Source organism: Pagrus pagrus (assembly GCF_965226575.1).
Source record: "Pagrus pagrus genome assembly, contig: HAP1_SCAFFOLD_30, whole genome shotgun sequence".
Taxonomy (NCBI): Eukaryota; Metazoa; Chordata; class Actinopteri; order Spariformes; family Sparidae; genus Pagrus; species Pagrus pagrus.
In genome coordinates, this window is record NW_028175433.1 from 501,781 (window position 1) to 511,696 (window position 9,916).

Consider the following 9,916-nt stretch of genomic DNA (forward strand, 5'->3'; position numbering starts at 1 on the left):
ACTAGTTTTTTTATTGCATGATACATGGTAGTAATCTGTACGATGTTGTGATGTAAGCATATCCGTAGCTAATGCGTATACAGTAAGCTAAGCCACCAGTCTCTGACCAACTCTGCACTGACTGTCCTGACACCACAGCTCAATTTCTCTCTCCTCTGGCCATCAATTCTCCTCCTGGTGTCTCTCTGCTCTCTAATGTGCATAATGGACTCCTAGTTATACGGTTGTGGTCTGTCGTATTTGTAATTATACACATGTAAAGTTCCCTCGGGGTCAGAACCAGCACCACAATCCATTGTTTTCCTATTGTTCAAACCGACCGCTCTCCCTCTGCCTACGTCACTTCCGTTAAGGGTTTTTCGATGCGGAAGTAAAATTTTCTCCCAAAAACGGAAGTCTTATTTATAAATTTATATTTATAAATATAATTTTAAGAAAAACTTGTTCCTACATTATATTTCTAAGCATTGGTTTAAGGGGGGGGGTCTAACCTGCAATATGCTCTTTAAGTCTTTTAGAATGTGAAAATTTATAAAAATAAAGGGGTTTATTTGAAGACCTCACATGCACCAGGATGACCTTTCAAGTTTCTGAAGGTTGTATGGGCTGGGGACTTTACAAACTGCAGAGGCCATGTCAGGATTTCAGCCTTCTCGGACAAAGCTTTGATCATTTATTAAAGAAAAGGGACTGTCCTGCCTTTTTAAAATTCAAATGTGTTGGGGCGGTGTTTAGTTCAGTTGGTAGAGCACCCGCCCCATGTGTAGAGCAGGCGGCCCTGGTTCGAATCCCACATTCAGCGGCCCTATCCTGCCTGTCATTCCCCCTCTCTGCCTCCCATTTCCTGTCACTCTCTGAACTGTCCTATCAATTAAAGGCATAAAAGCCCCAAAAATATACTTAAAAAAAAAACAATTCAAATGTGTAAAACCTGTCTCTTTTTTTTTTAACCTTAAATAGTCCCCTTTGACCCTAGTCAAAGTCACTCTAGGGTCTAACTCACACACAATTGGCCCATGTATCGCGTACCATCACATAAACGGTATCATCATTGCCAGACTTGGCCCACATCTGGTTAACATACTATTTGCCTTGTCAGAAATAGACAAGAAGTGCCGGCTTGATGCCAGATCTGGCCCAGACCTGTCTGCTACGTATCTGGGCCACATACAACTAACCACAAATGGCCCACATTTGGCATGCCATTACATAAACGGTGCCATCATTGCCAGACCTGGCCCACACCTGGCTAACATACTATTTACCAGGTCAGAAATAGGCCAGAAGTGCCGGCTTGATGCCAGATCTGGCCCAGACCTGTCTGCTACTGTACAGACCTGGGCCACATACACCTAACCACAATTGGCCCACATTTGGCATGCCATTTCATAAACGGTGCCATCACTGCCAGACCTGGCCCACATCTGGCTAACATACTATTGCCATGCCAGATGTAGGCCAGAGGTGCCGGCTTGATGCCGGATCTGGCCCTGACCCGCTTGCTATGTGGGGCTGGCATTTCTAACAAGAAAACGGCTTGAAAACAATCTCACTGCACACACCTCTGCTGTGTGTGTGACTGCGGGCACAGCGGGGTTGGTTGCACCATGAGACATGAGAGGGGGGGATTCAATTACATTTTATAAAGATTAAAACACTTTGTTTTATGCTCTAGTCGACTGCCTATACCCCCTATGCCAAGAGCCGGCCCTGCAACCTCCTCTAGGACAAGTATCCAACATTTTAAACTGCCTCATTAAAACAGGTAACACACAACTGAACACCTGCTAGGCTTGCTAGCACAATGTTTCCTTCTGGAAGCGTGGCAAAGCACATAAAAAATAGGGACCCGCCATTTCTGCTATTTTTTTCGACACGCACCCAAAATACAACTAAATGTTAGTATATTAACAATATATGAACATTCAAAACTTACAGTAAGTCCAGTGAGGCTGACTGTTGCCACGTAGGTCCAACTTTCTGCAGTCCTCCGTGCTGCCTGTCTTCGGTGCTCCCCCCCTTTTATTGCATTTTAGCATGTACAAGGCCTATTATTAAATTCCACCTATTTGAAATAATAGAAATAAGAAGACTTTACCATTCTTATATGTAGGCCTTAATTCTATTAACTTGTACTTAAGTTGTGTTTTTAATTTATGCTTACTTAATAAAGAAATATTTCAATTTAATCAAACATTATTAGTATAAATTACTCAAAAAGAAAGAACATGTTACACAAACTTGACATAATTAAGTTAGTAGAACTTTTTTAAAACTTTGAGTATGCAGTACTTAATCTATTTAATTAATTTGAACGTTCGGGTTTACAGTGTAGCATAAGCTGTATTTGACTGAAAAAAGGTCTTTCACTGAAGTTTCCTTGCCTGAACTGGTTGAATGTGGATCTATTTCATGACAAACAAGGTTTTACCTGATCTTTAATTCATTGAGGGTGAAAACTGGCTTATGTCAATTTTTAGCATTTCAGAACAATAGTAGCCAGTCCAGGCTAGGAAACTTGCTTGAGAAACCTTTTTGCAGTCAAATACAGCTTATGCTACTGTACAGTGCACAGAGCACACAGTACAAATACACATAACAAAGTAGAAATATACAGAAAACTGTAGAAATACACAGTGGAAATACACAGCACACAGTATAAATATACAGTAGAATTACACATCACAGCAGAATAACTCCTCACAATAGAAATACTCAGTCGAAATACAGAGCAGACAATAGAAATGCACAGTAGAAATACTTATCACAGTAGAAATACACTGTAGAAATACAGAGCACACAGTAGAAATGCACAGTAGAAATACACATCACACAGTGGAAGTACACAGCACACAGTCGAAATACACTTTAGAAATACAGAGCAGACAATAAAAATACACAGCAGACATAAACATCACAGTAGAAATACACATCACAATATAAAAACACAGTGGAAATACAGAGCAGACACTAGAAATACACAGTAGAAATACACATCACAGTAGAAATACACAGCACACAGTGCAAATACACTAGAAATACCACACAGTCAAAATACACAGTAGAAATACACAGTAGAAATACACAGCACAGAGTCGAAATACACTTTAGAAATGAAGAGCAGACAATAGAAATACGCAGTAGAAATACACATCACAATAGAAATGCACAGTAGAAATACACAGCACACAGTCAAAATACACAGTAGAAATACACAGCACAATAGAAATGCACAGTAGAAATACACAGCACACAGTCAAAATACACAGTAGAAATACACAGCACACAGTGCAAATACACTAGAAATACATAGCACACAGTTGAAATACACAGTAGAAATACAGAGCAGACAAGAGAAATACACAGTAGAAATACACAGCACACAGTAGAAATACAGAGCAGACAAGAGAAATACACAGTAGAAATACACAGCACACAGTAGGAATACACTAGAAATACATAGCAGACGGTAGAAATACATTGTAGAAATACACATCATAAAGTCCAAATACACTGTAGAAATACACAGTAGAAATACACATCACAGTGGAAATACACAGTAGAAATATAGATCACAGTAGAAATACACATCACAGTAGAAATACACAGCACACAGTACAAATACTATAGAAATACATAGCACACAGTCAATATACACAGTAGAAATACAGAGCAGACAATAGAAATACACAGTAGAAATACATATCACAATAGAAATACACAGTAGAAATACACAGCACAATAGAAATACACAGTAGAAATACAGAGCAGACAATAGAAATACACAGTAGAAATACACATCACAGTAGTAATGCAGAGCAGACAATAGAAATACACAGTGGAAATACACGTCACAGTAGAAATACACAGTAGAAATACACAGCACACAGTACAAATACACTAGAAATACATAAGACACAGTCGAAATATACAGTGGAAATACACATCACAATAGAAATACACAGTAGAAATACACAGCAGACAATAGAAATACACAGTGGAAATACACATCACAGTAGAAATACACATCACAATAGAAATACACAGTAGAAATACACATCACAGTAGAAATACACATCACAATAGAAATACACAGTAGAAATACACATCACTGTAGAAACACAGAAGAAATACACAGCACACACTGCAAATACACAAGAAATACATAGCACACAGTCAAAATACACAGTAGAAAAAAGGAGGAGACAATAGACATACACAGAGAAATAGAAATCACAATAGAAATACACAGTAGAAATACACAGCACACAGTGCAAATACACTACAAATACATAGCACACAGTCAAAATACACAGTAGAAATACAGAGCAGACAAGAGAAATACACAGTAGAAATACACAGCACACAGTAGAAATACACAGTAGAAATACACAGCACACAGTAGAAATACACTAGAAATACATAGCAGACAGTAGAAATACATTGTAGAAATACACATCATAAAGTCCAAATACACTGTAGAAATACACATCACAGTGGAAATACACAGTAGAAATATAGATCACAGTAGAAATACACATCACAGTAGAAATACACAGCACACAGTACAAATACTATAGAAATACATACAGTAGGTACTACTTCAAAGTGGCCATTTCACTCGCGGGGAGCGAGATTCACGCAACGCGTGAAATGTCAGTGACAACTGTAGCCACTAGGTGGAAGCATAGTACTGAATTGCAGCTGAAACGATTTTGGGACAATTCCACATTTGACCACAATGTAGCTGCAATGGAGAGTGGCGCTGTTTTAGGCTACAGGTAGAGTGAATGGAGAGGGGGACTGCTAAACCGTATCATATTGATTCAGACTGATTGTTTCACAGCGGTGGGACACCTCAGTTATCTGGGTGACCTTGGATAATCACTTGTGCTTTCTTTGTTTTACAGTAGAGCTAAACTACATTAGTCGTTTTTTAAGGAACATTTGTTTACTGGTAAAATTGCCGACCTGAATTATTGTCCCAGTCCGCCCCCGTGAGCATATATCACGGCCTGACTGGATGTTGCTTAAATATAAGAATAGCCAATAAAAATATCTGATACCCTAAAGACATCTGAGGTTGTGATTTCGCTTGCTCGCTCGCTGCAGCCATGGCTAATAAGCGGAGGCAGAAACAATTACGCACAGCCTACAGAATTTTCTACGTCCATACAAGCATTTAAGAAATTATTCTTATCAGTTCCATAATTCAGAGAGGATTTTTACTCAACGAAAAAATTTATAAAGATCATCTTTTAGGTTGAAGACACGACAGCAGCACGTATGTCCAGACGCTGGTGTGTGTTATGACTGACGTATAGCTCCCCTGGTAGAGCAGCTCCCTCAGAAAGCAGAATCTGCCGCTAGTGTGAGTTCGAATCTCAGTTTAGGCTGTAACTTTAGTTAATGTGTTTTCTTTTCTCATCATCATCATCATTATGATCACATATAGCTCCAAGTTTGAGCAAATAAATGAGCAAATGAGCATTAATTCTCTGCCGGGCCGCGGCACCAGCTTTCCTGCTTGTGTACATAAAATACATTAAATTCTGACACCACAACTGTAGCGTACCGAATATCAATAGATGATAACCAGAAAAAAAACGTTCTATTGATCTGATTCACCGGCTTCATGGACGTCGGAACTATTTTCTGAGAGGGGGGGCGGGGGAAGCACGCACTTTTATCAATGATTAAGGATTTGATTTTAAGTTATTTTATAATGGCGTGCAGTTATAAGAGAACTAGATGGATGAACACGGCATCTTTATTGTTAAGAAAATGAAACTCCAGGAAGCTCCCCACTGCGTAAAAACGCAGCGCAGCCAGGAGCTGCACCTCCGGGCTGAGGGCAAAATTGCAGCGGGTTGCTCTCTGGATGTGTGGAGACAGAGTGATCAGCCGTTGGATCTCCGCACGGGGCAGCCGGTACTTTGCCTGGACAGCCCGGTCTGACAGCACGTCCAGTGGGGAGAAGTGCTGACGCACGTATGCATTTATGTAAACCGTCTGGCTTCGCGCACGGCGACGCTGTTGGTTCGCAGCGAGAATGTGCTGTATTGTAGCCATCGTTTCTCACACGCGCGGACTTTGGCAACGCATTTATATACTGTAGAGTAGCAGGTGAAGCCTCTCTGGATGAGGTTCAGTTGAGTTTAATTACATCTGTTTCCTTGATATCTGTGAAATGCCACAGGGTTGTTGTATTTTTATGTGTAGCAGCCTACTATAAACTCATATGCAGATATGTGTGGAAAACTTAAACGTGTAATTCAATAACAAGGTTTTTTCTTCTTCTTCTATTAGCCTATGTTTCTTGCGCCAGTGGTCCGCAGCTATGAGCGCATTTCAACATTGAGCATTGTTTTATTATTTCGAAAAGTGGAGGATGTAAATTTCCCTGACGCGGCTTGATCACTGAGCATTTGCCTGTAAGAAGGCTGTTAAGAGTGGGTCAGCTCGATCTTACATTTCCTTCTTAGTGAAAGATCTTCTTAAGCTAAGAGCGACTCTGGAAAACACATCCTTCTTTCACAGCGTTCTTAAGAGCGCTCCTAAGAAGATCTTAGCACTTAAGAGCTCCTTAACGAATCTGAGAAACGCGGCCATTGGCAGGGCCAGACACAGCTTAATGAGCTTCTCCACCTCCGAATGCAGGATGGACACATCCTGGATGGTGCTTACTTCTCGTCCCCTACACACATTCCTCAGTATGGGGGAATGCAAATGTTAAGGCATCTGGAACAAGTTGCTTAACTGGAAAGACCACATCCATCCCCCACACTTTTGAAAAGCTTGCTACGCCAGCGCCCCCACCCCCACCCCCGCGCGCTGAGGACAGCAAAGAGGTCTGCAACAAATACATTGATCACTTGGCCAAGGGATCTCCTCCTGCAGGGAGACGGCTTCAGGGACTCAGTCCGCTTTAAATAACCTTCTGTATATCCGACTACTGTGAAGCTGCTGATTATGTATTTTAATAAAGCTAGAGAAAACTGTCTGACATGACGTGGCGTCGTTCTTCTTTCTATAAGCCTGTTGTAGAAAATATAAGGAATAGAAAGCACAAATATTTGTGTTAAATTCTGACACCACAACTGAAATAAAGAAAGCCGGTCATAGACGTCGGAACTCACGCACCCCATCAGCCACCCTACCCACGGGAAGATACGAGAAGTAAGCACCATCCAGGATGTGCATATGGACCTGGTGCGCTCCGAGGCGGAGCGGCGTTTTGATCAGGAAGGACTCCGCATAGCTGCAGGGCGAGAGCAGGCAGTTCTTGAGGCGGCTCAGGGGAAACGAGTGGATGTGGGTTCCTCGGAACTGACCCCCTTTCCACGAGAGAGGTGGAGAAGCTCATTAAGCTGTGCCTGGCCCTGCCAATATCTGTCGCGGCATCCGAGCACTCTTTCTCAGCCTTGCGCAGGCTGAAAACCTGGCTGCACACCATGACGCAGGAGAGACCAACACATTTGACCGTTATGAACGTTCACAGTGACCTTATGGATGAAAGCGATGTCTCGACCCTGCTTAAAATCTTCATCAGTGGGTCAACTGAGAGAAGGTCCACTTTTGGATATGCATGAAAGCCCTGAGTCAGGAGCGCAGACTTTTCTTTTTTTCATTCAAGGGTACAAATAATGCCGTTATGTTCCTTAAATGGCTTGATTTAGTGATCAAAGTTTCATTTTCTTAACAATAAAGATGCCGTGTTCATCCATCTAGTTCTCTTATAACTGCACGCCATTATAAAATAACTTCAAATCAAATCCTTAATCATTGATAAAAGTGCGTGCTTCCCCCGCCCCCCCTCTCAGAAAATAGTTCCGACGTCCATGAAGCCGGTGAATCAGATCAATAGAACGTTTTTTTTCTGGTTATCATCTATTGATATTCGGTACGCTACAGTTGTGGTGTCAGAATCTATGTACACAAGCAGGAAAGCTGGTGCCGCGGCCGGTGGAGAATTAATGCTCATTTGCTCATTTATTTGCGCAAACTTGGAGCCATATGTGATCATAATGATGATGAGAAAAGAAAACACATTAACTTAAGTTACAGCCTACACAGAGATTCGAACTCCTATCAGCGGGTGATTCTGCTTACTGAGGGAGCTGCTCTACCAGGGGAGCTATACGTCAGTCACAATGTTTTCATGTGCCTTATCTTTCACCGACCCGCTGCCCCAGCTGACACACCAGCGTCTGGACATACGTGCTGCTGTCGTGTCTTCAACCTAAAAGCTGATCTTTATACACTTTTTCGTTGAGTAAAAATCCTCTCTGAATTATGGAACTGATAAGAATCATTTCTTAAATGCTTATATGGACGTTGAAACTTCTGTAGGCTGTGCGTAATTTAAAAGGCTTCATAGTGAAAAAAAATCATTCATCTCATCCGCCATCAACATCATCAACAACTCACTAAGTTTGTCCTTGCTAGAGGGACCCTGTAGCGACAGGCTGAAGGAAGGAGTTGGAATGAGGTGTGGAGTGGGTGAGGTATTATTAGCTACATTCTTGTATTTAAGCAACAATGAACAGAAACATAAATCAGGCAACTCTGTCCATTCCCGTTCATGGTCACTGCTCCCTGCTGCTGCATGTTGTCGTCCTCCTGCTCACAGATGCCACCTGGTGGTTGTTTGGGCACATTGCCGCTTCTCATGAAAACACAATTTATCCGCCACTAAAAAGGTGTGTGATTCTCGCGTGATTCACGCGAGAATCACGCGTGAACTCGGCCACAACGAAGTAGTACCTACTGTAGCACACAGTCAATATACACAGTAGAAATACAGAGCAGACAAGAGAAATACACAGTAGAAATACAGAGCCAACAATAGAAATAAACAGTAGAAATACATATCACAATAGAAATACACAGTAGAAATACACAGCACAGAGTTGAAATACACTTTAGAAATACAGAGCAGACAATAGAAATACACAGTAGAAATACACATCACAGTAGTAATACAGAGCAGACAATAGAAATACACAGTGGAAATACACGTCACAGTGGAAATACACGTCACAGTAGAAATACACATCACAATAGAAATACACAGTAGAAATGCACAGTAGAAATACACAGCACACAGTACAAATACACTAGAAATACATAAGACACAGTCGAAATATACAGTGGAAATACACATCACAATAGAAATACACAGTAGAAATACACAGCAGACAATAGAAATACACAGTGGAAATACACATCACAGTAGAAATACACATCACAATAGAAATACACAGTAGAAATACACATCACAATAGAAATACACAGTAGAAATACACATCACTGTAGAAACACACAGAAGAAATACACAGCACACACTGCAAATACACAAGAAATACATAGCACACAGTCAAAATACACAGTAGAAAAAAGGAGGAGACAATAGACATACACAGAGAAATAGAAATCACAGTAGAAATACACATCACAATAGAAATACACAGTAGAAATACACAGCACACAGTGCAAATACACTAGAAATACATAGCACACAGTCAAAATACACAGTAGAAATACAGAGCAGACAAGAGAAATACACAGTAGAAATACACAGCACACAGTAGAAATACACAGTAGAAATACACAGCACACAGTAGTAATACAGAGCAGACAATAGAAATACACAGTGGAAATACACGTCACAGTAGAAATACACATCACAATAGAAATACACAGTAGAAATGCACATCACAATAGAAATACACAGTAGAAATACACATCACAGTAGTAATACAGAGCAGACAATAGAAATACACAGTGGAAATACACGTCACAGTAGAAATACACATCACAATAGAAATACACAGTAGAAATGCACATCACAATAGAAATACACAGTAGAAACACACAGCACACAGTAGTAATACAGAGCAGACAATAGAAATAC